We start from the raw sequence: 5795 nt of genomic DNA on the forward strand, positions 1-5795 counted from the left end.
CAATAAGGAAGGCTTGAGTGGTTAAACGCGGACGGTCAACTATGAACTGAATGGCCACAGAACAAGAAAAACCATGCATGACGAGTGACCACTTGCCTGCTGGTTGGCTTGGGCCATTGGCGGAGCTGCGTGAGCACCAGTTCGCCTAGCAGCACATAAGGTAGTGCAGAGGCGCTCTGGGACCTCCTATTCACCGCGCGTTGCGGCAAGGGGTCACGTGCCACATAGGGGTGACGCCCCCGACTGGGCCACCCATCTTCGGCTCTCCCCCAACTGGTCCAGCCCGGCTTATTTTTTTTGTTTCAGAAAAATCTAATAATTGTTTTCTATAATTTCCAAATTCTGAAACATTTTTTAAATTCTGGAACATTTTTTAAATTTTGGAACATTTTTTGAAATTCCGGAATATTTTTGAAATTCTAGAACATTTTTTCAAATTCTAGAACATTGTTTCAAATTCCGAAACATTTTTTCAAAATTCCAACACGTTTTTTCAAATTCCGGAATATTTGTCAATTTCCAGAACACCTTTTCAATTTCCAGAACATTTTTTCAAATTCCATAGGATTTTGTTAAATTTTCGAACATTTTTTTAAATTCTGGAACATTTTTTAAAAATCCGAAACATTTTTGAAACAGAAACAGAAAAGAAAAAAGGAAAAAAAGAAAACACAGAAAAAAACAGTTCATGAAATCTTCTAGAAAGTTCCCAAAACCAAAAAACCGACTGGAAAAGTCTAGACCCAGACCGACATGCCCGCAACTGTTAGTGGGTCGACCTAGATCATCCCTCGTTAGCGTTTTCTCTGTGCGAAGCTGTGGCAATTTACTGCAACGCGTGATAAATAGGGTTTTTTCAAGCGCTCTGACTCAGTGTGATGTACAGTCAAGCAAACACAGGTCGGAGCTAGTGGCTGGACCGATGTATATTTCTTCGTCATATTTCTTTTTTTCCATTTTTTTTTCGATTTTGATTGGGTCTGCAGTTTTTTTACTTCGGGTTATGCGTTTTTTGGTTCATGTTTTTTATTTATTTCAGAACGCTCTTTCATTATGAACACATTTAAATTTCTTAAACAATAATTTCAACTATTGTACATCTTTAAAAATTCACAAATATATTTAAATTCTCATTTTTTCAAATTTTATGTACCTTTTGAAATTATGTGTACTTTTATTAAATTTGTCTTCATTTTTTAAATTCGGGAATAAGTTTATTTTGGATTATTTATTTTCATAATTCTTAGAGCAATTTTGTTTTATAAAATAAAAAGTGTAAAATACAATCTAAAATTAGTAAAAAAATTTTGGGAAAACTTAAAACCATACAAATGAGGAAATAAAAATACCAATAAAACCAAATGAAGAAAAAAAATCACGTACTTACTGGCCCGCCCACACGCGCTTGTGCGCTATGTCGACTATTCATTGTACTAAGCGACAAATAAGAATGAAGTACTATTCTTGGCTCTTAGCAAGCAGATGCGCCGACCAAATATTTCGTGTTGCTCGTGGAAAACGGGCTACGTGATAAGTTTATAGCGCCCGAACCTGAAAGCTAGCGCCTGAAACAAGTCCGTTTAGGCCGGCCCATGTAGCTCTCAATGGCTCCCTCGGTTTCATCAGTTTCGTTTTCATCGGCTCATATGCTTGGTTGCGCGTCGTATTTCCTCAGACTAGATTTATCTGTTTGTGCGTTAATTAATATAGAATGGAGTATTTTTCTATGACCGTATCCATGATACCATGGCCACACTCATGCTTGCATGGCAACAGCTGTGGTGCTACACATTTCATTTTTATTTATTTATCCAACTTTGTGCGCCTTCTTCCATATACCTTTGTTTTATTTCTTCAAAGAAGGAAATGTGGGATAGCCCCCGCTAGGACGTCATGCTTCCAAAGCTATTTTTCGATGACTTCCCTTCGATGATGACCTCCTGGTCGCCGATGGTGAGGGAAGTCATCGGATCTCAAGCGTGGTGGCGTGTGTAGCTATAGGTTTAGGACCATGTTAGTTTTAGGCTTTAAGTCATTCGACATCTTGGCTTTGGCGACAGCGACATCGATGAATACGCAAAATAAAGAAGCTCCAAATCTTTCTTCGAAGATGTGTCTTATTGTCGATGATGGATTTTACGAAATAGTCTACTTGTGTCCTCGGGTTCCGTCATTTCAACGATGTTTGCTCCAGCTCCCAGATTTTGGGAGGTACTCAAGAAGCGGATACAGATTATGATCTATGTAGAAGGCATGTGGAAGATGGTGAACTATGTGTTGTGTTTGTGGTTTTTGTTTGGCATGTATGATTTTTTCACTCTGCATTTTTGTCATACGGGGATGCGAAATCTGGAGTTTGATGACGTGTCCGGCATGCTTTCCCAGCTTGATTCTTTCAACGATAGTGGATTCGCTTTGGGGAGCCACTTTGGACATTTAAAAGTCACATATCAATGATGGAGGCACGTCGAGCTCGAGTGAAGAGTTGGCCCATCATATTTTCCTTTGGTGGTTGCTATAGTGGTGCCATAGGAGGTCACGGGTGTTGGAATCAAGTTCACATGATTGTTCGGCCGTGATTGTATATTTACTTCCTGGGTAGTGGCCATTTGTGAAAACACTAACATTCTGATGCATTTCCATTTTTGTTATTTTAATGTATACATGGCTTGTAACTTGACTTACTATATGATTTGGACACAATTTTTTCAACGCATATATAAATTGGACACATACTACACCAAAGAAAAGGATCGTGCTCATCGTAGCATGTCCACTTGTACTAGCGGCATCATGCGTCTAGATGAGTAGGAAAGCAAACGAATTGAACACATCGGCATTCCTAGGTTGGCTGCTAATTTAGGAGAAAAATCAGGCTATTTTTTTTATTTTCATAAGAAACACAAAATCACAAAAAAATCATGAAACTTCATTTATTTTAGAAATTCAGAAAAAGATTTCCGGAAGTTGAAAAAATTGCTAATTCAAAACACTTTGCAGATTCAAATAAGTTCATGTTCGAAAATTGTCCTTAAAATTCCAAAAATGTTTTTGATTTCTAAAAAAATGTTCTAAATTTGAAATAGTTTCCATTTTTAAAAAACATCCATAACTTCAAAAAATGTTCGGTGTTTAAAAAAAGTTTAGTTTTTTCAGAAAATGTTCGATATATTCAAAAAATGTTCAAAATATCAAAAACTTGTTCAATTTCCAAACTAATTTCATGTTCGAAAATTGTTCTTAAATTTCAAAAATTGTTTTTGTTTTAAAACTGTTCCAAATTTTAAAAAATGTCGTTTTTCAAACATTGTTCATAAATTCGAAAAATGTTATAGATTCTGAAAATATATTCTTATATTTCCAAAAATCTTCTGCCATTAACAGAAATGTTCATATTTTCAAAAAATGATCGTCAATTGGAGTTCTAAAAAATGTTCCCTTTATCACAACAATGTTCACTTTTTTAAAACTCCTGAATAATGAAAATGTGAACATTTTTTTCAAAAAATCCGAAACTTTTCCGAAACATGATTTTTTAAAGAATTATGTACAAAATTCAAAAATAAGAACATTTTTTAAAATTTTGAAATATCTTCGAAATCTAGAATTCTTTTTGAAATTCTTGAAGATCTTTTCAAGCATGAACCTTTTTAAAAATTGGAATAAAAATTTAAGACAAGAAATATAATTTTAAACATTCGAAAAATATTTGGAATTTTCGACCATAAAGTAGGAAAAAACATAAAAAGGAAAAAAGCAAAGAGCAAAAAAAAAAGATAAAGCTGTTATGTGCAAAGCCGCGAAGAAACAACGAAAACTGCATGGGGCGGCTGAGAAGGCCCGCTAATAAGTTGCTTTGTGCGAAGCCGCAACTATTTGCCGCATAATGCATCACATAGGATGTCCCCACCACCTCCACCTCCACCTCCACCTAGCTTGTTTAAAAGTCCCTTTAAAAATACCTCCACCTATGTTCGGAAAAACGCATCTCGAAATTTTCCCTATATATCGGGGTGGCCAATTCCGACCATCCAACGGTGAAACATATTGGAATTTGCCATCAGTGTTTGAGACTCAAGCAGCATCACACCTACATCACCTAAGCTACACATACACTGTTTTACCTGGGCCTAAGCAACCAGACCTATCTAATAATCTCTCAGTTAGGCAGGTAATCAAACCCATAATGCCACTACGTGATAAGTTTGGCCACTTGTAAATGATAGCAGTTAGAGGCTATCCCACAAGTCAAGGCAAAGCCATCCCCGCACGACAACGAAAATGTCTCCTTTCTTCTTCTTTTTCACACAGCTTGCACTAGCGCGTGCATCCATGAAAAGTCATTACTGATAGTACTATTGTGGAAACAATTTTAACAATAAAAAGGGGTAGGATAAAGGAACATGATCTATCGAGATGCAAACGGGTGAGACAAATGTTTTTAGCGAGTTCATGCCTCTCGCGGTGGAGATAACAACCCCATGTCTCGTGCTTCGGAGAGGCTTTCTATGATCTCACAAGAACACGGAATTATGTGATGTATTTGAGAGAGAGGGGGGAGAACGGATCTCCAAGCTAAGTCGTGAGACTAATGGGAGGTAGAGCTCAGGCGAAGTCAGGTTTGTAGCGGAGCCTTCGAGTGAGGAAATCTTCCTCACTCGGAATGCTATAGCTTAGATGACAAGGGGGTCGCAGCTAAGCTCCCGTGTGTGGAAATCTTCCACACTCAGGATTTTTAAACTTAGACGAGGTCACGTTCGCAGCTAAGGTTCCCGAGTGAAGAAATATTCTTACTCTCGGAACATTTAGAGCTCAAGCGAAGTCACGTCCGTGGCGGAGCCCCCGAGTGAAGAAATCTTCATACACCCGGAAAGTTTAGAGACCACACGAAATCAGGTTCGTAGGGGAGCCCCCGAGTGAGAAAATCTTCCGCGCTTAGAAGGCTTTAACTTAGATGACTGCTAGATCACAACTAAGCCCCCCGAGTGTGGAAATCTTACACACTCATGATTTTTTACAACTTAGACAAAATCAGGTCCGCAACTTAGTTTTTGACCCACTAGGGGAGATATGGTCTCTGATGTAAGAAAATCACCAAAGTGAATGGCGACTCGCGGGGCTGCTGAGGGATGTGGACACGTCTAACTAAGTGGTGATGCACGAGGAGACCAAGTGATGTAGACGCATCGAGCTGAGTGATGATGCGCGGGGCAGCCAAGTGATATAGACGCATCTAGTGGAGCGGCAACGCGTGGGGTGTACGAGTGATGAAGACGTGCCGCACAGAGTGGCGACGTGCGGGGCGGCTGAGTGACGTAGACGCATCTAGCTGAGTGGCGACGCAAGGGGTAGCCAAGTAATATAGACGCATCCAGCGGAGTGGCGATGCACGGTGCGGCCGACTGATGTATACGTGTCCCGGAGTGGTGACGCGCCGAGGGCCGAGTGATGTAGAGGCATCCGGTGTAGTAGCAACATGCGGGGCAGACAAGTGATATAGACGCATCCAACAGGGTGGCGAGTCACATGGCGGCCAAGTGATGTAGACACGTCCGGCGAAGTGGCGACACACGGGATGGCCGAGTGATGTAGACACGCGTAACGGAGTGGCAACAGACGGGTCAACCAAGTGATGTAGACGCATCTAGCAGAGTGGCGACGCGCGGGGTGGCCAAGTGATATAGACACGTCCAACGGAGTGGCAACGCGCGGGGCTGTCGAGTGATGTCGACGCATCCATTGGAGTGGCAACGCACGGGGCGACCAAGTGATGTACACGCGTGCGACAGAGTGAC

The sequence above is a fragment of the Hordeum vulgare genome, chromosome 2H (genome assembly GCF_904849725.1).
Source record: "Hordeum vulgare subsp. vulgare chromosome 2H, MorexV3_pseudomolecules_assembly, whole genome shotgun sequence".
NCBI lineage: Eukaryota > Viridiplantae > Streptophyta > Magnoliopsida > Poales > Poaceae > Hordeum > Hordeum vulgare.